General features: G+C 43.8%; 1 protein-coding gene across 5 annotated transcripts in view; it reads right to left on the bottom strand.

The window, feature by feature from the left end:
• The window catches only part of ZBTB38 (zinc finger and BTB domain containing 38), a 117,184-nt gene that overhangs the window by 65,238 nt on the left and 26,240 nt on the right, over positions 1–25,706 (bottom strand). For 3 of the 5 annotated variants that reach the window (XM_082392364.1, XM_082392362.1, XM_082392363.1), the window contains exons 1-2: positions 10,325–10,709; positions 9,033–9,107 (exon numbers count right to left, since the gene is read on the bottom strand). The gene's annotated coding sequence lies outside the window, so the exon portion shown is untranslated. Of the gene's footprint in view, positions 1–9,032; positions 9,108–10,324; positions 10,712–25,706 lie in introns of those variants that run through there. The other 2 variants (XM_082392368.1, XM_082392360.1) reach the window with 2 other exon arrangements.

The following is a 25,706-nucleotide window of genomic DNA, read 5'->3' on the forward strand; positions in this document are numbered from 1 at the left end:
TTACAGTCTCAGGGTGGAGGAGGGGAGAACATTCACACTCAGTGCTGGAAGACGAGCTTTGATTGGGTCTGAGATGGGCTGACTCTGATTGACTCTGAGAAGCAGAGGGTGAGGCCAAAGCCACCAGGATGCCGCCGTAGACGCCTAACCATAAATTAGAAAGCGGCAAAATAAACAATAGGAGTTGCTCATAAAAGAGAAGCCAGGGGAGTGGCTGAATCCCCCTTCCTTGGGGTGAGGAACAACCTCCCCCTTTTTTTAAACCTAAAATAAAACTTTTAAAAAGTTGCTTTTAGTAATTTTTGGGGAAAGAGTTTAAGATTCACAAGAAGTTGCAAAAATAGTACAGTAACTGTATGATGTCATCTGTCTTCCCAGAATGGTATTATCTGATACTACTGTAGTACATTCTCTAAACCAAGAAAGTAATATTGGTACGACACAGTTAACTCAGGTACAGACTACTACTTCAGATTTCACCAGTTTTTACATGCATTCTGTGTGTGTGTATGTGTCTGTGTGTCTAGAGCTCTATGAAATTTTATCACATGTGGAGATTGGAGAAGCCATCAACACAATCAAGATACAAAACTATTCCATCACCACAAAGAAACTCCTGTGCTACCCCACCATAGTCCCACCTTCCACCAACCCTAACCCCTGGCACTGATCTGTTCTCCAACACTGTAATTTTGTCCCTTTAAGAATGTTATGTAAGTGCAATCATGCAGTCTGTAACCCTTTGGAACTGGCTTTCTTTCACCCAGCAGAATGCCCTTATGATCCGTTCATGTTGGATGGGAAGATGTGCCTTTTTACTGCTGAATAGTAATCCATGGTATGGAGGTACCACAGTTTGTTATCCACTGAAGGACACGTGGTAGGTGTCCAGTTTTAAGCTATAACAAATAAAACTGCTATGAATATTCATGTACAGATTTTTGTGTGAACCTAAGTTTTCATTTCTCGCCTGTAAATACCCAGGAGTGGGAATGTACGGTAAGTGTATGTTTAACTTTATTAAAAACTATCAAACTGTTTTCCAGAGTGGCTGAACCATTTATACTCCCACCAGCAGTGTATGAGCAATCTGGTTTCTCTACATTCTCGCCAGCATTTGGTAACATCAGTATTTTTTATTTTAGCCATCCTGATAGATGCATAGGGGCTCCTTTTGATGGTTCCCAGTCAAGATGGCAGTCAAGTGTGGGGCCTTCAGGGCTTGAATGGCATGGCTTCAGATCTCTTTCACTGTTCCAGCTTTCCTAATACTTGTCTACACAGCAGTGTGGGCTGTCTGGCATTTTGATGATGGAAAATGGGGCTCTTAATACGGGGTGAGGTTTCAGGTTTTTCTGGTTCCTCTTGACGGCAGTAGTGGGACATTGCCATCTGGGAATGTTGGGCTTCTTTGAGGCAGTACCTCTTGGCCCAGCAGGCAGACTTGATACCAGTGATACTTGCTCCCATGGGGTAATAAGAAGGCCATGATATGACAGTCAAGGGGCAGTGACGGACTTTGCCTGGGCTGGCGTCCTCCTGCAGCTTTGGCCAGAGACTGTATAAGTGCTTTTTATTCCTAAAGTTGGTAACTTATTAGCAGGATGTGTGTCTGTTCCGGCAGGGTGGTGGTGGGGCGGACATGGAGTCAGCACAGACAGGTAAGGATGGGACCACCAGTGGCACTTGTCAGATGTCACAGGCCACACTGAACAGTTCTTGCCCTTGGACCTCATACTCTGTTGACCACTCAAGACTCTCCAGCAGCATGCGGACACTTTGTCTGGATGTCACGGAACTCTGACTTCCACCTCCTGGGAGTTAGATCTGGAGGCACTGCTGTCACCACCCCATGGATCTTCCTAGCCTAGGGATCCAGGTCCTGCCAGCAATTAGAATTCCATGTGCATAGCAGAAGGTGTCTCAGCCAAGGAAGTTGCTCAGGACACCAGGGAAATGGGCTTTGTAAAGGGCCAGCCTCATAGCGATGACTCGAGTTGGCCCAGCCATGTCTGGAAAGTCACCTTCCATCTGCTGTACCCCTGATTCAAGGGAGGCTGTGGACCTTCCCAGAATCCATACCCATCATGACCCTGACTCCACAGGTTTGGACCAGGAGGCCAAGAATCAGGAGGGCAGTGATCCTGCATGGGGACAGCCAAGAGATAACGGAGATCGTGCACAGAAGCAGGGAAGCTCTGTGATCCTAGGCAAATTCCTTCATGCTTCTGTGTGTAGGATGGGTGCAGTGAATGAAGGCGCTCCTTTGACTTTTGGCTCTTGTGCTTTACCTGGTGTATTCACAGGACATGGACGTGAACTTGGGCATGGAGGAACCTAAATGGTGATATATAGAACCTGACCGTGAACTGGGGACTGTTGGGGGCTGAGCAGTCTGTGGAGGCTGAACCCAAAAGTCAAATGATACGATAGTGACCCTCCAGAAGTTGAGGTAGTATTGATCAAATGAGTGGAAGGGCAGCCAGATACTATCAGGTGACCAGTGGGTATGGTCTGATGGCTTTGAGCAGAGTTATACAGATAAGATGGATAGTTACACTTCCTCTTAGAAGGTGGTGAGAATTTTCAAATTTGGTTGTTGTTTGTTCACTACGTTCTCTGGTGTAACAGAGGATTTTCCAAGTTTCCATTCTTGGGTACCTCTTCTCTGGCCCATTGTCCTCGTTCGGCCAGGTGCTCCTACTTATCTGCTGTCAGAAGGCAGCCCAGCCCACAGCACCTTTCGGATATAATGAGGCAGGCACAGACTGGGGCAGTACCTTGCCTGACCGTGAGGTTGGGTAATGAGACTCCATCCTCCAGGCTGAATGCACGGCAGCTCCCCCCGGCTCTGGCTCGGTCTTTTCAACTCACGCTGCTGCGACCTAACTTTTGCCACAGTATGAGTCTTGCCCTTGCCTGCCCCTGCACTGTTCTCTCGGCTTCTGATTCTGGACCCAACCTCATACTCAGCCCTCATGGTCTGGATCCGTGTGGCTATCCTGTGTCCTCCTTGGTCTAAGTATTACCACCTCGGGGTTCAGGGCCCAGAGTGGTCTCATGAGGTGACCCTTGCAGGGTCTGGGCCGCCCACACATGTCCTGAGGTATGCCCTGCCTATCAGAAGGCAGATAAAAATTCCCTGGTGGAAGCAAGCGCTCACTTCAGGAGTCGGTCTTCTCTCGGTGCCTTGTCTCTACTGCTGTAACAGAGAAGAACAAACCTGACTCCATAGTGGATCTATTCCTTTAGCTCTAACCTTTGTGCTCTGTGGCCTGTGCTTAGTCATGCTGGCTCTGCACGTTCTGTAAAACAGTGTTGCCCATAGCCTGAAATATAAGTGATAGCCCATTCTCAAGGCTCTGACCTTTAAAGGTATAACACTTCTCCATTCACATAGAGATAAAAAGTTGCAGAACAGAGAATAACATTTGTCTTGTTGGAGGTTTATAGGAACATTGTGACCAGACCTACTTGGACAGCTGCAGGACCAAAGGATTCTGACACCAAGAAGTTTGCAACGACTAGCCACACCTCCTCCCCTTTTAGTATAAAAGATGCCTGAATTCTAACTCTGGTAGGCTGGTTGTTTGGGACCCTAGTCTACCATCTTCTCAGTCTGCTGGCTTTCTGAATAAAGTCACCATCCCTTTGCCCCAACACCTCCTCTCTCGATTTACTGGCCTGTCGTGTGGCTACTACTACTGAGCTTGGACTTGGTAACACTACCCAGAGGTTGGGTGGATCCGGGCCCTTTGTTTATTCAAGTTCTAGTTCTACCTTTGCCACTAAATCTTTGGGTAACAACCATAAGTGAGTAAATTAACCATTCTGGGGCTCAGTTACCTCATATTTACGATAAGGTTTCCTAACTCCCTAGCTGATAATCTTTCAACTATACCAAACCACGATTAAGGAGAAATTAAAATTAAAATTCAGAAGCCAAAAAGAGCCTTTAAGTTAAATTCTGGTTTAGATATATTAGCTTAGGGTTAACTATTTTCTGTCTAATAAGTGTTGCTGAAAATGAATGTTTATTGAATTGAATGCAGCATTAACAATAGTTCTCAGGCCTTAATGTGCATAAGGATTGGGAGGGTATATTAAAATGCATATTCCTAGGCCCCCTCCTCAGAGCTTTTGATGCCACTGGGGCCTAGGAGCATGCATTTTAACATGAGAAACTGAAGGGGACTTAGGTTTTGAAATAGACATTGGTAATTTTTTAGAGGCTAATTTATCAATATGCATTAGGAACTTTAAAAATAGGTCGTTTGACCTACTGATTCAATTCTAGGAATTTTGCCTAAGGTGTCCACCAAGATTTATCTACAAGAATATTTTTGTGTTTATAATAGCGGAACACTAGAGGCAATAAAAATGTACATAAAAAAAGAATGGATATATTAAGATATATCCATGCAATGGAAACACAGCCATTAAAAATCAAATTTTCAAAATCATTTAGTGACTTGAAAAAATGTTTACAACATAACGTTAAGTGGGGTGAAAAAAAGCATATAAAATACCATTTCAGTAATGTTTAAAAGAAGAAAAGAATATATATGAAAAATGGAAAAGAAATACATTGACATGTTAATATTGAATTGTTGCTTGGTTGTTGGATTACTAGAGATTGTTGGTTTCTTCTTGATATTTTTCTGTATTTTCCAGATTTAGATTTTGTATAGTGACTAGTTATGGCTCTTTTTACAAATTTTTTAAAAGTAAAGAAAAGGAATTTGCCTCACGTAGAGTGAAAAGAGAGGGAAGAGTGGCCTCTTAGGAGCCCGGCCCAGCCATGGCCTCGCTGCTGCAAGAGGACTTGGAAGACAGATAGACTGAGTCCGGTGCTGGGGTGAATTTTAAGCTACATCCTCTTTTGCAAAGTACCTTGATATAGTCGATGCCAAGGAATTTGGGTCAATGAGAAAGTCCTTTTCACTAGATACTACTTTCCTGCTGCATTTGAAGATAACAGACTATAGGAACTGGAATGTGGAAGGGAATTCACAGTTTCCACAACATCTTTACTGCTCTTGGGTTGATCTCATGCTTGTTGCCTCTGTGTGTAATCCCCCCGGCCCCTACCCAGAACACCAAGCAGAGAGACTGCACTCTGCTTACGGGCTTCTGGACAGATGATGGGCTCTGTTCCGGCTTGGGAGACGCCACCCAGGGCCAGTGCTTCTGTGGAGTGCTTTCAAAATCTCCTCTGGCCAGTGCACTGGGAGCCCCATCGAATGCCAGGAAGCATCTTTTTTTGGCAGAGAGATGGCCCAAATACCCTCCCTCATGGATCTTAGTGAGTCCCAGGTCAAATGTCTCTGAATAAGATTAGAAGCTTCGTGGTTAGGCCCCTGGCCTAGAGTCAAAGCTTTTCAAATGTCCTTGAAATTTTTACACCACATGCTTTGGCTAGTCAGGAAGTGGTGCGGGGGCTTCCCAGGTGGCGCAGTGGTTAAGAATCCGAATCTGCCTGCCAGTGCAGGGACATGGGTTTGGTCCCTGGTCCGGGAAGATCCCACATGCCACGGAGCAACTAAGCCCGTGCGCCACAGTTACTGAGCCTGAGCTCTAGAGCCTGTGAGCCACAGTTGCTGAGTCCGCGTGCCACAACTACTGAATCCCGCGTGCCTAGAGCCCGTGCTCCGTAACAAGAGAAGCCACCGCAATGAGAAGCCCGCGCACCGCAACGAAGAGTAGCCCCCGCTCAGCAACGAAGACCCAACGCAGCCAAACATAAATAAATAATTTATATATATATATATATGTATGTATATATATAAAGGAAGTGGTGCTAAGGATTCCAGATGAAAGTCAATTTAGAGAGACCAATAAATAAATAAATATGATACTTACAGTATTAATAGCAATATCAAAAGCCAAACGCCAATGCTGACCATAACTATGGTACTTGTTTTCATCAACAACTCGAGTTGCCACACATTTTCCTAAGTTGCCCAAACCATTTCACATATATTACCTTACTTATTCTGACAGAATCTCAGTTTTACATTTTTTAAAAATACCATTTCGGAAGCAGGAGGAAGCTATAAAGTTCTGATGAAAACCAGAGGCTTGAGTTAAAAACAAAACCCTGAAGTCTTCAGTGTGGTGTTTTCCAACTGCGTTCTTGACAAGAAGTCAGGGGATTTCAGCATGAGAAATTACGAAGCCCCATTACCGTGAATTCTTAGCTTTGGTGTCTGTGACGTGGCCTGATTGCAAAATCCTCCAAAGGGAGTAACACGACATTCATAATGCTGACCCAGAGCAAGAGGGGAGCTTGTACTTCTGTGCCATGAAAAGTATAAAACCTCTGGGGTTAAAAATAACAAACTGGTCCAGGCACTGCCTACGTCAGCCAGTTGTGCCCAGACCACATCTGCGTATCACAAATCAACAGGGATGACCTAAGCTCTGAAAAGACTATGAGTCCCCAGATTTGAATTCTATCCCTCATATGGAATTAAGAACGGGAAAAAAAAATTTATATATATAAAACTGAATCACTTTTCTATACACCAGAAACAAACCCAACACTGTAAATTAATAATACTTCAACAAAAAAAATTTAGAAGTAAAATAAAATATAAAATTATAAGTTAAGGAAGCTCAAGAAAGTCTAACTTTCCCCGTAATGTCTACTTGGACGCTTTTTTGAAAATGTCAAAGATCAAAATATTTACAAAGTGTGTATTTGTTACCGCTGCCTTGCTGGTGGGTCCGTGGTGTCACCCAGTGTGCTGTACCAGTTCCCTGTGGAGGGTTCGTGCTGGTGGCAATGAAATTTTGATTTGGCGGCCGCACTCCTCTCTCTGCCATGCTAGGCAGCTAGACATTAAAAATCAGCAGGTTGACCCCAGCTAACCCCTTCTACACACACTCATTTGCCAATTCCTGCATACTTAGTGCTTTGAGGAGTCATTATCACATGGCAGTTGAAATTAACAAGCTATGACTAAGAGTCTCCCCAGTGAATGGACCCTGACTCCTTTTCCTCCTTGACCATGGCCTTTGGCCCTGCCCTTCCTGGCAGACTCCTTTAGGCTTGTACATGCAGCAACAGATCGTCCCCACTTGGCTCCAGCTTTTGAAACCTGGTACTTGTTCTCAACTTACTCCTCCTGGCTGCTCCCTTGTTACAGGCACTGTACTCTCCCGTTCAAGCTGGTCTTATCTTTAGTTTACTCCACTAGCCCAGCCAGCTCTCTCCGCCCAGTAGACACTTCTGGGACCCACCAAACCAAGAAAATGGACTTTCAAAGGTTGAAGCACTTTTGCAATAAGTAACTTGTTCTTCTATTCCACTCCTCCTTAGCCCACTCCAGATGTGAGGGGGCTGGGCAGAGGCGAGGCAGCAGTAAGAGGAGATGAGGCCAGACGTTAGGCTCCAAGAGAGCCTGAGAGCTGTGTTAAATCAGCCAGTAGCTGGCCTTCCCACACAATGGACAATGTATATTCTTCAGGGTGTGGGTGTGAGTGCCAGAAGTGTCAAGTCCAGGGGTAAAATATAATCAGAAAACGGACTGTCTAGTCAGATATTGACAACAAAACTAGAGAAGTAGGTACCAGGCAGCTCAGGCAAGGACTGGAGTCCATTTTTATAGTGTGTGTGCTGTTGAAGTGAGCACATATAGTCCATTTTTATTGGAGGTCTTTATGATGCCTTGGGACCATCATAGAGGTACCACCATATGGTTTCTGATATTTACCAGCGAGGGGGATACTGCACTAAGACCAACAATGGTGAAAAGGTTACATAAAATATCAAATTAATTCAGGGTTCTTCAGACAGGGCTTATAACCTTACCACTCATTATTTCAGTAAATGTTTTGCAACTTTTGCTGAAAAGAAAAAGCTAGAATTGTATATCAAATCCTTTGGGGAGCATTAATCTCCCCAGCCAGAGCCATTTTAGTCTGCTTTTACATGTTTCTCTAATAACTTGATTTGAAGATTCCATCTTGTCAGGAATTCCCTCCACTACCTCCCACTATTAAAAAGTATGCCAAGATCTGGAGGAGGGTAGCTTCCCAACACCCACAAGAGCAGACAGAACCATGAGTTAAAGAAACTATGAGCTTTCCTAGTGACCACTGGTGGAACAGAATTCTGTTGGACAATTCCAACAACCATGACTACACCCAGGACCAGGAAACTGAGCCAGAATGGTCCTAGACCAAGAGGACCTTTTGGGGGGTGGGGAAGGGGGAAGAATGTCCTTCGTGGTTCACTGGCCAGTGGTGGCCTGATGGCGCTCATGTAAATGCTTAGGGTCAGAATGGACAGAGGCATCTTGAAAAATCTCACCCACTGCTCCTTGCCCACTCTTTACCTAAGAGTGTCTGTTAGAGAATTCTAAATATCTGATCACTGTTTATTTCTCCCACTGCTTCATTCTGCTGTCCTATCCTTGAGCATCTCTAAGTTCCTTATTATGCTGTACCAGACAAGACTACCTCTTTTCTCCAGAAGCTCTCCTGAGCTGTCACTGGCAAGTGGCTTCTCCCCACCCCAGGGACTACATTTCCCAGACCTCTTTGCAGTCAGATGTGGTCATGTGACCGGCATTTTAGCCAATAGCATATTAGTAGAAGTGTTGCGCACCACTTCTAGGCAGGGGCCATGAAAGTCTCCATGTGCACCTTTTCACACTTTTTTTTTCCTCCTCCACTGGGAAGTGGAAACAATCCCAGGTGACCTTGGAAACCACATACTGCAGAAGGTGGAGCCTCTCTCAACCCATGTCTCTGAATGAATGCATGAAAGAGAGTTGCCCCACTAACCTCTACTGTTACAAGACCAAGAAATAAACTTCTATTATGTTTGAGTCATTATACATTTTTCGGTCTATTACAGCAATTAGCCTATCTTAACTATTCCTATTACCCTCTTTGATACAGCTGTTATCATTGTGTGCAGAAGTCCCGGTGCCTTCTCCCCTTTCCTTAAACCTTACTGCAAAGCAAAAGAATAGATTTAGTAAACTAAATTTAAGCAGCCATTAGGGACAAATGACACTCACCAAATTAATGGTCACAGCATTCAGCTCTTACAGCCAGAAGAAGAGTGGTTTAGCAGAGCCTCACTTCAAGACAACCTGATATATGAAAATAAAACAAAAAGTAAAATGTAAGACCTACAAAACAGATATATTGGTGTGCCATGGTTAATTTCCAAAGGGTGTTTTCAGTTTATAAAGAAATCTGCCACTCTTTTTCAGTAAGCAACGAGCTTCCCTATTGCATTCATAACATAAGATACATTTTAAAATATCCTCCCACCCCATCATTATAAAACTGAATTTATAAAGAACAATTCTTCTCTGCTAAGTAAGCTGTACAAAGACTAGATAGTGACTCAGGAGATGTCTTTGGAAGCCAGGAGAACTGGGTATGATTTCTATGTCTGTGTGCTCTGCAGTTCTTATGTACACGTTAAAACTTTTCTCTCGGGAATTTAACTCTCTTGGGTAGAAACTTCCAGAGCTTGTAAAATTACAAGCTATGCAAAAACTTAAGATTTCTTTAGGTGAAATTAAAACAGACACCAAAGATACATTATAATCTGTCTTTGTGTTTAATATCATCCCAGATGCGATGGCACACGTAGGAATGAAAATAAGCTCTCTGTAAACAGGGCAGTGAGACAGTGGAGGTGTACACACCAGAACAGCCACAGGCAACCAGAAACACGCTGGGTAAAGGCAGCTGGTTGTGGTCGTTTTCTTACCAGAGCTGCCATCTTTTAACAGGTTAGGTGCGAAAATACCATTTGACGGCCCAGGGCACGTATTTGCCTAGAACAGGGTTTATTTTTGTGTCTGATTACTTGGTATAAGATCCAGGAAGCAAATAGTTCAGAACTGAACAAACATTCTGGCTGTCCAAAACAGAGCACTAGGGCAGAAGGAGGAAGAGGAAACAAAACAAGAGGAGTGACGGGGTGGAAGGCACGACATGGGCCATTTTCCCCAGAATTCAGCCTTTTTGTGTGTGTGTGTGTGTGTGTGTGTGTGTGTGTGTATACACAGATACACACACACACACACAGATATATATATATGTGTGTGTATATATATATATATATATTTTTTTTTTTTTTTTTTTTCGAGAGGAAACGCATTCTTGTCTGGTCCTGTGGAGAAGAAAAAGATCAGAGAGATCCCTTTGGTGCCGTATTCGGAGGGTCTCCCAGATGCAGCCCCCATTCCCTCCCTCCGGGCTGGGGCCTGCCAGGCACAGGTGTCAGGGAACAAGATGGCGCCCCACAGTGAAGGGCGCTGAGTGAGGGGGTCTGGGGGTGGCCTTCACTTACGCGGAGGCGCTGGCTCCTCTGAAACCCAGACGCTGCCAACTCCCTGGACTCAGGAGTTATAACCGCCTTCTTGCTCTGGGTTCTTCACTTCTTGTCGAGATCAGCTCCACATATCTTTCTGATGATGTCACCCATTCTGACTTCCTACATTTTGAAAGTTGATCTATAAGTAAAACCTTCCGTGAGGCTTCAAAGAAAAAAAGCAGCAGCAGAAAAGGAAAGAAAGGTGTGCTGTGGGGCGATGGAGAGGAGGAGGAGGAGAGAGGCAGTCGCCTCCTTATTTTGAGATTTGCTGCAGTCTGCGAGTGCCACTCCCCAGCCAGTTTCCTGGCTGCAGAGGGAGGCCAGTGGCCGGGCGTGGGTGACGTCAGGGCCAGGCCTGAGTCATCGCCAGTGGCCGGTCTGCCCTGCCACTCGGTAGGGGACAAAAGGAATCTTTGATGTCCAGAGGCCCTCCTCTCGGGACACTCGCCTGGACGAGCAGCAGGCCAGAACATTCCTGCCGCCTCCCCACCCCCGGCCGCCCTTCCTACTTCCGGAACCGTCCCAGGCAGATTCAGCAAGGCCTCCCCAGGGGACATCGCCCTCCTGCATGGCAGAGGCATGGCCTCTTTCTGCCGAAGAAGAAGCAGGGGAGGGTATTTCTCTGGGGATTTCTCACCTCACCCTCCGGCATCCCCCCGCTTCCCTGTGGTGCCACCTTACCCAGGGAGTTGCTGTGGTACTCAAAGAGATCTGGAAAGGTGGCAAGTGCCCTTGTCACCCACCCTGGGCAGCAAGCAGTGCTCAGTGTCTATTCTCTGCCTTCGTACCATGACCCTGGGCCTCCGCTCTCTGCTCTCTGGGTACCAGTGTAAGCTTGCACATCCTGGATTGAAGGGGGCCCCTCTCTTTAAGAGGGGTATTTATATCCCAGTGCCTGCCACGGGGCGCAGTAAACACATGATGTATAAGTGAATGATCATTTTAAAATAAAATAGTAAAGAACATGTATCGAATACTTGCAGTGAATGTTGGAGCCTCTGTGCTAAGTGCTTTAGAGATTATTTCGTTTATTTTTATCATGACAAAGCTATGAGGTAGGTACTATTATTATTCCTAGTTCTACAGATGAGGTGCTCAGAGACATGAAGACACTTCTCTAAAGTCTCATAGCTAGTTAGGGGCAGAGTCTCCATCATCTGATCTCAAACCCTGTGTTCTCAACCATGTTGCTGAGTGGCTGAGCGAACGAATGAATATTGACCAAGAGTAGCCTGTCCAGGTGAGGGGAAATGAGGGTGATGATGGGGCTTGAAACCACATCCTATGAGGAAATAGTGGAGCAATTAGGGATGATCTGTTTAGGGTAGTAGGCCTCAAGCTCTTTCGATGGGTCAACACGATGTCTGAAGCTTGGATACTCAGAGTGGCCGGGGGGTGGGGCAGGGGGAGGGCAAGTCTGGTCGGGTTCAAGGCGCGGTGAGGAGCTAGAACCAGAAGACAAAGCTAGGGAGGTCTGGTGGTGCGTGGTGGATGCAGGGTCTGAGGGCACAGTGGACAGAGCAGCTCAGAGGCCCAGACTTATCTTCATTGCCCCCTGGCCTCAGGGGTGTGGGTGGGAGGGTGAGTGCAGCTAAAGGCACAAGCCTGCGGCAGACGTGAAGACAACGGGGAAGAATGACACGAGCGCGTTCTCAAAGACCCCGAGACTTGGAGAAAGAGCTGGAACTGCCATGTGGTTTCAAAGCACCAGGAGGGGCTGGAAGTGACAGGAAACGGAGCTGGACCTGACAACGGCAGTCGCTGCCCTGAGCGCTGCCCTACCAGGAATCGGCTGCCTTTCTGGGACGGAGTGAGAGTCCCGTCAGGGGCTGTGCTCAAGCCAAGGTGAGGAGGGTTGGCAAGGGGAGAACATCCGTTTATGGGGGTATCCGGGCCCTGGATAAGAATGACCTTCGAGGTACCTTCTCCCCCTATGGTTCATGATTCTGTGGTTGTACTTTTCCATGATTCCAAGAGGAAGACAAAAGCCAGGACTTTCCAACCCCTTGTGGCAGTGGGCAGAGAGGTTCTGGCCTCCTCAGTGATGCCACTCCGCGGCTCTCCTTTCCACCATGGGGCCGGGTGTCTGGTCACGGGATCCCTCTCCTGGGCTCAGGAAATCAATCCCTCTGATCGTTGGGGACGTCGTTGCTTTGTTCCTGGAACTGCTGCCAGTTGCCACTCTGAGGAGTTACACTTGTGCTGTGGGGTCTGACTCCCCAGGCAGGAGGAATTAGCAGAGGTGAGCTTCAGAAGAGAGAAAGCCACATGCTTTGGATCAAGGCAGCAGCAACCCGGGTCACTGTCAACGTCTGCACAGAGCCTGACCTTGGGCTGAGGAGAGCGCTTTAAGTTCCAGGCATTTCTGGCAAAGGCTTGTTGATTCTTTTCTTCTCTGTGCAGAAAATGCCCCTGGGCACCTCCCTGCTGTTTCCCCAAAGGCTCCATGGCCTTGCTTGCTTCATATACATGGGTATTTATTTCTCTAATTAGATGAACAGAGGCTGATTTTTTTTCAATCTACCTTGTGGGACCAGGATAATGTGAAGAGAAAGATAAAGCAAAGAAGGAGAAATGACGAATAAGCTTAAGTGAGACACAGCTCCTTGCATTGTATGCTCTGGGGTTGATTCTAACAGTGAGGATAAAATCAGAGAACTGGGCAAAACATCTATTTGAGGACACAGAGATGTAAGTACAGCGACACCCCTAACCTCTACGCCATCTGGAGAACCCTCCTCTTTGGTACAACAAATGCAGTTATATACTGGAAATCTAAAAAACAACAACAAAGACTTAGAAGACTTGTCTGTACTTGCTGCCTCCAATTTTTCTCATCTCAATCACTTTTAAAAAAACAATTTATTATTATGGTATAATTTATATGCCCTAAAGTTAACCCACTTACAGTGTACAAGTCAATGGATTTTAGTCTATTTATAGAAGTGTATCATCCAAACCTCATGTTAGAACATTTTTATCACCCCAAAAAGAAACCTTGTGCCCACTAGCAGTCATTCCTCATCTGCCTCCACCTCCCCGCAGTCCTGGGCAAACATTAATCTTCTCTCTGTCTCTGTAGATTTGCCTCTTCTGGACACTTCGTATAAATGGAACCATGCAATATGTGGCCTTTTGTGTCTGGCTTCTTTCATTCAGCATAATGTTCTTAAGGTTTGCCCATGTTGTAGAGTATATCAGTACTTCATTCCTTTTTATGCCTAAATAATATTCCATTGTGTAGCTATAACCACATTTTGTTTATCCATACATCAGCTGATGAACACATTGTTTTCATTTTTGGCTGTTACAAATAGTGTTGCCATGAACACTTGAGTACAAGTTTTTGTGTGGACATATGTTTTCGTGTCTATTGGGTGGATACCAAGGAGTGGAATTGCTGGGTCATAAGGTAACTCTATGTTTAACATTTTGAAGAACTGTCAAACTGTTTTCCAAAGAGCTGTACCATTTCACATTCCCATCAGTGATGTGTGAGAACTCTGATTTCTCCACATCCTCACCAACAATCTTATTGTCTGTGTTTTAGATTCTAGCCATCCTACTAGGTGTGATGTAGTATCCATTTTGGTTTCGATTTGCATTACCCTAATGACTAATGATGTTCAGTATCTTTTCATCAACTTATTGGCCATTTGTATACCTTCTTTGGTGAATTAGACAATTCAAATCCTTTATTCATTTTTTAATTAAATTATTTGTCTTTTTATTTTTTACTTGTAGGGGTTCTTTATATATTCTGGATACAAAGCTTTTGTCAATTATATGTTTTACAAATACATCTCCCTGTCTGTAGGTGTTTCATTTTCTTTATGGTAGTCTTTGAAGGAGAAAAAAATTTTAACTTTGATGAAGTCCAACTTATCTATCTTCTCTTTTATCATTTGTGCTTTTGGTGTCACATCTGAGAAACTGTTGTCTAACCCAAGGTCATAAAGATTTACACCTGAGTTTTCTAAGAGTTTTATAGCTTTAGTTCTTACGTTTAGGTCTATGATTCACTTGAAGTTAATTTTTATGTAAGGTAAGGATCCAAATTCATTCTTTGCACATGGATATCCAGTTGTTCCAGAACCATTTGTTGAAAAGACTATTCTCACAAGAATTCTGTACATCTAAAACTGATCTAGAATTTTAAAAGTTATTTAAATATAGTCTATTCTTTCCCCCAACGAATTGTCTTGACCCCTTTGTCAAATCTCTACTGACCACAAATATTAGTTTATTTCTGGACTCTTAATTCTATTCCATTGATCTAGATGTCTGTTCTTACACCAGCACCACACTGTTTTGATTACTGTAGCTTCATAAAAAGTTTGGAAATTCAGAAGTATGAGTCTACCAACTTTATTCTTTTTCACAGTTGTTTTGGCTATTCTGGATCCCTTGCATTTCCATATGATTTTCAGGATTATCTTTTCAATTTCTGCAAAAAATCCAGCTGGGATTTTGACGGAGATCGTGTTCTACCTATAGATCAACTTGGGGAGTATTTTTCCAAATTTATTAGCTGTATGAGTTTAATGTTACTTAGCCTATACCAGCCTCCTTTTCTAGTCTGAAAAAAAAAACCCCAAAACCAAAAACAACACCACCTCATGGGTTTGTAATGCGGATTAAATAAGATAGTGCTTATGTAACCCTATTAAGACCATGACCCACCTGGGCCAGTGTCAGGATGATGTTATAGTCTGAGAAATCCAGCCCAGTCGTCAAAAAGTAACTTCAAATTAACTTATATTCAATACTTGCATTTCTCAAACGTCATACAGAGCCCCCTGCAATTCTTCTTCACAGCCTTTTCCCCTCATATGCAAGCCCTTTATACCCCACAGCTTTAGCCTCCCCTTCTTTCTCCCAAGCTCCCTACAAAGCTTTTTCTCCAGCCCTAACCAGTGTTCTTCCAGTCCCTCTACTTCTGTCCAGTTCTTCTTCTGATGGGGCAGGAAAAGAAACTGGACAGGCAAAGCCAGAACTCTTCTTAGTGAGCAGGAAGAAAGGAAAATCAGGGAGCACTCAAGCTTAATTTTTGTCCCATCACTCATATAAAGTGCTTAGTGCAATGTCTGATGTATAAGAAGGGCTCAATAAAGGTAGGGTTTTTATTTTTTGTTGTGGTGGTGATTACACCACGCCCATCCAGACTTTACGTTAATGGTGTGGGGTTTCGAACAGGACCTCTGAGAATCGAGCCTGGCGGCTACTGCTCAGTGGCCCATCCTCACTCATTTAGGTGAATTTGGGATTTTTGCTCTTTTTTCTTCCTCCTCAAAGAATTAGCCCCTAGAAAAATGTAAAAAGTTCATCTTTGAGGCTCCCTGAGTCATGTTTGGGGGCCATATCTCTGTTTCTTCCCTTACCCAACACCAGGACCCTATGTTTCCTCCTCTTCTCCCATGAAAACTTCTGGTACAATGCTTTTAAAACTGAAAGTCAAGACCCACTGTCTATTGTGTCAAAATGAGCATTGGTTTCCAGTGACAGAATAAAAGAAAACAGAATAGAAAATTTCCAAGTGCATTACACGTAAGACTTCTGTTTCAGTTTTATAACGTGTGTGAGCTGGGTCTCTCTGTGAAACCTATTTCTTACTGTGGTTCAGGGTTTTTAAAAAGTTTAAAAATCAGTGTTGGAGTAGATTTTTTTTTTAATTAATTAATTAATTAATTTTTGGCTGCATTGGGTTTTTGTTGCTGCGTGCGGGCTTTCCCTAGTTGCGGAGAGCAGGGGCCACTCTTTATTGCGGTGCGGGGGCTTCTCACCGAGGAGGCTTCTCTCGCTGTGGAGCACGGAGCTCTAGGCGCACGGGCTTCAGTAGTTGCGGCACGTGGGCTCAGTAGCTGTGGCACGCGGACTTAGTTGCTCCGCGGCATGTGGGATCTTCCCGGACCAGGGCTCGAACCCGTGTCCCCTGCATTGGCAGGTGGATTCTTAACCACTGCGCCACCAGGGAAGTCCCCTGGAATAGATTTTTCACTTTCATTAAGGTGTATAAATATCTCATAAGAGCGTAAAGTAATACCCCTCCAAGTGGCCTGTTCATTTTGATGGGGATTGAAACCTTATGTCCTGTCAGTAGTAAAAGATTTGGGGACATTGAGGCCTTTTCCTGTAATTTATAACACTTTGATGGAGGAATATCTTCTGTAACCTGTTTGGACCTACCCTCACCCAGTTCCCTGCCCCCATCCTCCACCCCTGCCAGGCTATCTCTTAGCTATCACCTCTTCTCACTCCCACAGTATCTGCAAATGCACACCCTGAACTTGCATGGTGGTTTCTATTTTTCAAAACTCTTTCACCTACTCCGTCTCATTTGATTCTCACAACTATCCCATGAAGTTGACAGGTCAGATCCAAATCCATGCTTGACCATTTAACTCAGTATTTAACCTTAAGTAAGTAACTTCTCAGCCTATCTCCTCAGCTCTCTTATATATAACCAGAAAGGTTAAGAGACTTGGCCAACATCACACAGCCTGGAAGTGGCAGGACCAGGAAGAGAACTAGATCTTTCACCTTTTAGCCTCGTTGTTGCACAGACTCTCCTCATGGAGATGCACAGCTTCTTTTTTGTGGTATGATTCATCTAACTGCCTTACAAAGAATGTTGAAAAAGTAAAGAACATTTTGCACTCTTCCACCATATCTAAAACAACGACTTTTATGGCACAAATCACAAGACAAATAGCTCTTCATGCCTCGTGGTTAAGGGTTATCATCACTCAACATCAAAGGCTATTTATTAAAGGCTGGGGCGTTGGGAACCGACAGCAAAGTCCAAGGAGGAGGGGCAAACAAGTTCCCCCAGGGCTCTGTTTTGGCCTTTGTATTGCAGAGTGCTCCCCCTAGTGGCTATGGAGGAAAACAGCTTCTGGAAAGCACATTTCTAGATTCCATCCATGTCGACGCCATCAGGGAATGCTGGTGCTTCAAGGGATCGTGGAAAGCACTTGGTTCAAGGTCTCCCGTCACTGATGAGAAATTGAGGACTAGAGCAGTGGTTCTCATCCAGGGTCATTCTGCCCCCAGGGGACATTTGGCAACGTCTGCAGACATTTTTGGCTGTTTTTTGGTTGGGGCTGGGGGGATGTTACTGTCAGGGATACGTAGAAGCCAGGGATACTGCTAAACACCCTACAATACACAGGACAGCTCCCCCATACCCCCAGCAAAGAATTATCCAGCCCCAAATGTCAATAGTGCTGAGGTGGATTAGAGAAATGGTGTGACCCTCCCAAGAACTTGCATTTTTTCCTCCCCTCTCCCCCCACCCCAGCTTTATTGAGATATAATTGACACATAAACAAAGACTTGCAGCTTATTCACAGCTTTTGACAGCTCAGGCTAAGTGCTCTCATTCATTCCTTTTAAAGTGTTTTTATTAGAATTGAGAAAAATTCAAAAGCAATACATGCTTATAATTAAAAGCAACGTAATAAAAGATTTTCCATCACTCCTTCACATAATCAATGTTAACATCCTTAGTGGTTTATTAGGTGGGACTATATTAAAATGCCAACTTTGGATCATTTTTGACTTACAAAAATGGCAATGTCCTGTGGTAATACTTAAGATATTCATGGGACTTCCCTGGTGGTCCAGTGGTTAAGACTCCATGCCTCCACTGCAGGGGGCAGAGGTTCGATCCCTGGTCAGGGAACTAAGATCCCTCATGCCGAGAGGCCAAAATAAATAAATAAATAAATAATCATATTTTTAAAAAAAGACATTCATCCACTTCTCCACGTGCTCACCAAGACAAACTTCAATCCATATACGGAGGGTTCTTTTAACTTTGCTTGTTGTACAAAAGCTGGAATTGTCAACAATTTGCTTTTTTTTTTAATTTAGAAAATTGTGAATCTCTCTTCAGATCCTTCAGATAAGGATCTCCTGTATGTTTCCAGAAGTTGGGGCTGCTCGGTACTGTGGGCTCCAAGGAGATTAGATGGCCTATAACAAGGCATTAAATGACACTGCATCACGTGGTGTGTGTCTTTAATATCTCTCTGACACTTGAGAGTTCACTTTTTTGCAGAGAGCTTGGCTCAGGATTAAGATCTTCTGTAGGCCATGCTATCTAACTAGAAATGAATAACATCCTTTTGTTGTTGTCGTATTAATTATTATAGATACTTTCTAGTTACAGCAAGTAATACTGGTTTTCTATTGACTATGGTGCTATAAAAACTTCATTTCATAACAAATTCCCATGTACTGGTCAATTTAATGTGTCAGCTTGACTGGATCACAGGGTGCCCAGATATCTGGCTAAACATTATTTCTGGGTGTGTCCGTGAGAATGTTTCTGGATGAAATTAGCATTAGCATTTGAATTGGTAGACTGAGTAAAGCAGATGGCCTTCCCCAGTGTGGGTGAGTATCAGACAATCTGTTGAGGGCCTGAATAGTACACAAAGGCAGAGGCAGGGAGAATTTGGCCTCTCTCTGCCTTTCTGCTTGAGCTGGGTCATCGATATGCTCCTGCCCTTGGACTGAGACCTATAGTATGGGCTCTCCTGGTTCTCAGGACTGTACCACTGGCTTTCCTGGGGCTACACCTTGCAGATGGTGGAACATGGGACTTCTCAGCCCCCATAATTCTGTGACCAGTTCCTTATAATAAATTCTCTCTCTCTCTCTGTCTCTCTCTCTATATATATGATACTATAACTCCTTTTAGTTCTGTTCCTCTGGAGAACTCTGAAGCCAACTCAAATAAGAATGTTTTAATGGTATAAGGTTGATCCAAGTTTGGGAAAGAGTGATCTAATTCTTGGTATGGCCAATCATATGTTGCTCAATCATTCTGATAGACAAAGAGGGTTTTTTTCCAGATATTTTTGTTCATTTGTTTGTTTTGCCATTAGAGTAATGCTGCAATAAATATTCTTGCACTTATATTTTCATATTTTATTCCTATGGAATAGATTGTCCAAAGTGAGATTGTTGACTCAAATTTTTTGTGTGTATTTTTAATTTTATAGATATTTCCAGATGGTTTTCAAAAAAGCTGAAGCAAGTCATACTCCTACCAGCAATATATGAGACTGAACATTCTCTCACGTCTTTGCCATCACTGTGTGTTATCACTCTTTTTAAGTTTTACCAATCTGATGGGTAAAAATTGGCATCTTGCTTTTGTTTTAATTTGCGTTTCCCTGACTCTAAGTATAGTGGTTATAAGCACAGAGTCTGAAGCCCAAAAATTGACACTTAATGGCTGTATTTCCTTAATCAAGAGTCTTAAGATACTTTTCACATCTGTCAAATGGAGATAATCAAGTACCCCCTTACAGGGTTGCTATGAGGATTACGTGAGTAAATAGATGTAAAGCTCTATGAAAAGTGCCTGGCTTATAATGAGCACTGTATAGGGGTTAGTATTATGGGTGAGTTTGAATAACTTTTAGTAAGTTTATTGACCATTTGTATGTTTCTTTTGTGAATCGCCTTTCCATATCTTTGCCTATTTTTCGATTGATTTGTTTGTCATTTTCTTATCAATTTGTAGGTGCTTTTTGATACCTAATATAGGTATCTTTAGGCACATATTAGCTGTGTGTTGCAAATACGCACTTTTCTCTATCACTGGTCTTTTGACTTTGTGTGTTGTATATATTTACATATACAACACATTTAAATCGGTATGTAGTCAAACACTTTCCTTTATGGCTTCTGTGTTTCATGTCTTGCCTAAGTTCCCTTTTGCTTTTAATGTTAAACAAATGTACTCCTAATTTGGAAATATATTTTTAATTATTTATTTTACTCCACTATTTAAATCTCCATGATCATGACCTATGGTAGTGAGAACAAAAACCACAAATTAGCATCTCAGTAAGTTATCTTGTTATCCACAGGAATCTTCCCATCTTGAAAAACACTTTTCATTTGATCCTGTTGCCCGATTTCTCTCCTGCTTTCTCTTTAAAAGGTCCCATTCTTTTTTTGCCATCTATCTCTTCTCTTCTCAAAACTCTAATTTACTATCTTCTTCGTTCCTGTTACTGGAAGATAGAAATTAAAGGTTACCAGTAACTAACTACGAACCAATTCCATCACCTTTTTCTTGGCCTTGATCCTTCTTGTCCTCACTGTGTCATTTGACCCTGCTGGTCACTCATATCTTCAGGAAAGACTGTCCTTTGTTGGACTAAAGATGCTGGTCTATCTTGACTCTTCTTTGGCCCTTGTAGCAAACATCATTGTTTGCCTACCCAAGAGCACCTCCATCTCCCTTCCTTCTTGCTGGCAGAGACCACCACCCATCACAGAAGATGACAATGTCACATAGGCACATTTTTGGCCTACCTAAGCTAAGGCACGGATATATGATGTGGTCCTGACGAGTGGTCTGAGAGGGAAAGTCTGTTGGGTGGGCTACAGGGAAAAAGTTTGCTCTCTTATAAAACAAAGATGCATATTTTATAAGCAACTATATGAAGAGGTGATACCTTAAAGAGCAACAAGGCATCTTGCAACAATGAGGAGAAAAGTCAGAGCACAAAAGCCACTGCACTAAGATGATAGAGAGAAAGATGGAAGAATGTGCATCTTTGGCAACACTGGTAAGCCATGGATCAAATCTAGAAACTCTCATCTCCAGATTTCCTGTGAGTAAGATAATATGTCCCTGTTACTTAAGCCATTTATAGTTCAGTGTCTTCTTACTCGCAGCCCAAAGCTTCCTTATTGAGCACTCACATGACCCCATAACAGCTACTTACTTTTATGGCCTCGTAATGGCTCTCCTTGGCCTTCCAACCCCCTTCCACCATCCTGCATCTAGAACATCCTCTCTAGAGCCACTTTGATTGGAGAATTCTGTTGCTTACACCATCATTGGTAATATTATACCAAGCAAAAGAAGCTAGTCACAGAAGACCACATATCATACGATTCCTTTCATATGAAATGTCCAGAACAGGGAAATCTATAGGGACAGAAAATAGATTAGTAGTTTCTTAGGCCTGGGATGGGAATGGAGGGTTAGGGGGCGACAGACAAAGGGTATAAGATTTCTTTCTGAGGTGATGAAAATGTTCTAAAATTGACTGTGATGATGGTTTACATATTTGTGAATACACTAAAAAACTTTGAACTGTATACTTTAAGTGGGTAAAGTGTATGGTATATAAATTATATCTCAGTAAAGCTATTTAAAAAAATAAAACCTTCAGTCGTCATCCATTATCTAGAGAATAAAGCACAAACTCATTACCTTGGTATTCAAGGCTTTCCACCCTCCAGCCTCAAACTACCATCTAACTTAATCCTTCGCTACTTCCCTATAAGGCAGACAATCAAACAGATCATGAGTGGTTCCAGAAATACAACCCATGCTTTTCTGCTTCTCTGCCTTTGCTCCTATGTTCCCTTGGCCTAGAATGACCTCTCTCACCACCTTGGTCTCTCAAAATTTAACTTGCCTTCAAGGTCCAGTTCAAATGTTCTCCCTCATCTTCCCAGGCAGAATTGTCCCTTGCTCCTCTGAATTCACAGAATTAGACATACTTCATGTGGTGTTTATCTGTCCCTTTTACAGGCTCATGGACACACAACCTCATTGACTGTATTAGCTCCACAGTTTCCAAATCAAAAGTTGGGTGGTAACAGTGGGTCAGGAAGAAAGAATATTGCAAATCAAGACCATTTCAGAGAGTTTAAGTTATGTGGTTGCCATGATAGTCTTCCCACGAGAGCAGACCATCTCTGTCGGACATAGACTAGTGCTACACGTCCTTTCCTCCCTTGCAGAGTGTTCACCACTGTCTCTCAGGTGGATGAAAGAGCTTGGTTTCCCTTTTTCTCCAGGATGCATGGAAAAATGGGCTTAGGTGCTTTTAATGAATGGTCTGTGTTAATGAATTGTCTGGTGGTTAATGAACCCCTGTGTTATATGCCACATAAATAAAAGCTAGGTTGACTATACACACATTTTTAAAGACTATAAAGGTCTTTTAAAAGAATAAAAGAGAATATTTTTTATAATCCTATGATGGAGGAGACCTTCCTAAATAAATCACAAAATCCCAGGTGCCATGAAGAAAGTCAGTGATGGGGGCTTCCCTGGTGGTCCACTGGTAAAGAATCCGCCTTACAATGCGGGGGACAAGGGCTCGATCCCTGGTCAGGGAAGTAAGATCCCACATGCTGCAGGGCAAATAAGCCCGTGTGCCACAACTACTGAGCTCGCGTGTCTCAACTAGAGCCCGCGTGCCACAAACTACAGAGCCCACGCACTCTGGAACCCGCACGCCACAACCTCAGAGCCCATGTGCCCTGGAGCCTGCGGGCCACAACTAGAGAGAAGCCCACATGCCACAACGAAAGATCCTGCATGCTGCAACGAAAGATCCTGCATGCCTCCACGAAGATCCCGCATGCCGCATCTAAGACCCGACGCAGTCAAAAATAAATAAATAATAAATAAATATTTTTTAAAAAGTCAGTGATGGATTTCTCTCCATAAAAACCTAAGCCTTCTGGATGGCAAAAGATACCATAAGCAAAGTTAAAGGACAAATGACAGACTCTGAGATGATATTTTCAAGAGTTATAATAATTAAAAGATGACTATCAGTACTAACTAAAAAACAACACATTAAAAAGGGCAAAGAATATGAACAAGTGATTCATAGAAAAAATCGAAATGACGAATAGTGTGTGAAAGATGCTCAACATCGCTAGCATCAGGGAAGCGGAGCCAATGCAGTGAAGGTCTTCTGCTTGTCAGATGGACCACCATGGAAAAGACTGAGACTATCCATCACTGTCAAGCATATAGGGAAAAGATCAAACATATAGTGGTGTTGCATATATACTTTAATATGTATAATTTTTAAAGAGCAATTTTGTAGGATCTAATTATTTTCTGCCACGACCAGGTATTACATTCATAATTCCCAAATCAACTTTTAAAAAACCATTCTTGATGGTTAATGAAGGAAATCTCAAATCCTTCCTATCCCAATTTCCCCATTCTAAGAGGCTTATACTGAGCACACTTTTTTCTCTCTCTCCCTTTCTTTCTTTCTTTCTTTCTTTCTTTCTTTCTTTCTTTCTTTCTTTCTTTCTTTCTTTCTTTCTTCTTTCTTTCTTTCTTTCTTTCTTTCTGCGTTGGGTCTTTGTTGCTGTGTGCGGGCTTTCTCTAGTTGCAGCGAGTGGGGGCTACTCTTCGTTGTGATGCACGGGCTTCTCATTGTGGTGGCTTCTCTTGTTGCAGAGCACGGGCTCTAGGAGCATGGGCTTCAGTAGCTGTGGCTCGAAGGCTCTAGAGCGCAGGCTCAGTAGTTGTGGCGCATGGGCTTAGTTGCTCCACGGCATGTGGGATCTTCCTGGACCAGGGCTCGAACCCGTGTCTCCTGCATTGGCAGGCAGATTCTTAACCGCTGCGCCACCAGGGAAGCCCCTGAGTGCACTTTTAAAGATAATATTCAGGTTGCTTACAATACTGAATAAGGACCCCTGGCAGGATTAATCGTCTTGAAAAGCCCTACTCTATTTCTTTAAGTGAGAATTTAATTTTAAAATTCTCCTTTGTTTGCCTAAACTGATATTAGCCATATTACCTGGCTTCTTCTTAATACGGTGCACAACCAAGTGACTGACTCTATGGGGAGGGACAAGGGTGGGGGAGGGACTGGGGAAGAGAGGGAGGAGAGGATGGGGTAGCTGCTGGGTCCCGATTCCCTTCTGCCTGGTTTCCCTTGATCAAGGGTCAGTTGTATGGATGCTTTTCATTTCCCTGCTGTTGGTTTCCCTGCTTTAATATAACGTTGGGTCTCAGTATAGAGTTTTATCATCTTTACAGTCCACCAAATACGCAGACTTTTCCTGAGCCTGGTATATTCCTTTATCCCACTGTCCTTCCTAAATAGGGCCATATCAGTCCTATAACACATTTGATGAGTTAGAAAAGGGTGTCCCCTCAGGCACAGCCCCCTGCCCGGCTGCAGAGCTCTGTGAGTGGAGCACAGGGGGTCTTCAGGCCCTCCTGACCCCCGGGCCACTATACTAGCAGCCCTGTTCCTCACACCAGCCCTAGACCAACGGCTGCACAGGAAATCTTTGCAAATTGCCGTTTCCTCATTTCGAATGGTCACAGGACACAGTGGCACCTGCTACAGTTAATGCTGCGGACACGTGGCTTGGGTTTCTTTCCTGGCTGCTCCTGCTAAGCTGCCCTTTGAGATTTCATCAGGGGCCCAAATCTCCTGCGTTAATGCTTTTAGCCACCCCCCCCAACCCAGCACACACACAAACGCACACCCCACAGGCTCAGTGTTCACCCATGAAACAGAGAGTGACGGAGAAGTCAATCGGTGCCTTATCCTTTTTACTGTTGTGCCCTTATCAGTAAAAAAGAGTGATAAGGTAATTTTCATCTCAGCCTTCAGTTTTAAGTTCTGGGCTTGTCTTCCTCAGGGGAAAAGAAATAGTCCTTTGTGCTTCGGAGTCTTAAACAGAGACATTTCTAGGTCCCAGGTTAAGGTCCTTCACTCAGATCTTCGGTTGGAAACCAGTCATATGAAGAAGAATTTTTCAGGATGGCGGAAACAGTTGCTGTTTTGAAAGGAGGGATATTTGGCCCAGGCTTATTGGTGGCGTCCCTGAGATGGAGAATTCTGTGTGTGTGTGTGTGTGTGTGTGTGTGTGTGTGTGTGTGTATGTGTGTGTGTGCGTGTGCATGTGTAGAGGTAGTGGGTGCAGGTTTCCAGGGTGGCAGGAGGGTCTGTGTCCCACCATCCCTGCAGGAACTCAGGTGAGAGGCTACCTGAAAGCCAGTGGGGGCTGGACACCACACACTCCTGCTTTGAGAGCCTGGATGGGGGTTTCCATGGATACCTGTGGCCAGTGGCAAGAGGAACATAGCAACAAGAAGCCTCTGCATGGTCCTCCAAGCCAGAAAAGGCCAGCACATGGGGTAGCAGAAGGAGCAGTGGTAACCATGGCGCCCACCATGGCCTACGAATGAGGATATCCCCTCTTTCCTGGGCCTGTGAGAGCCTGGGAGCCAGGGACAGGGAGACCCAATAACCATGATATTGGACTCTTCCCCAACCTTGGTGAGTAAGAAATTTGAAGCCAAGTTTAATTTGATTTTAGAGAAATAGAAAAATGTAGCATCCTTTGCACCTGGGTCTGGTGGAGCAATTCTTACCTGTCACCCGCATTTCTCTCTATAATGTAATCTATGGAATTTCCCCTTGGAATGAGAGGGGCTCCTACATTTTGACCAGAGCTTCCTTAACTCCTTCCTCTGATCATAATCTTCACCTCTTAGAAATTCTCTTTTGTGTGAACAACATGCAGGGGACTTCCCTGGTGG

This window comes from Balaenoptera borealis (assembly GCF_965194805.1).
Source record: "Balaenoptera borealis genome assembly, chromosome: 5".
NCBI lineage: Eukaryota > Metazoa > Chordata > Mammalia > Artiodactyla > Balaenopteridae > Balaenoptera > Balaenoptera borealis.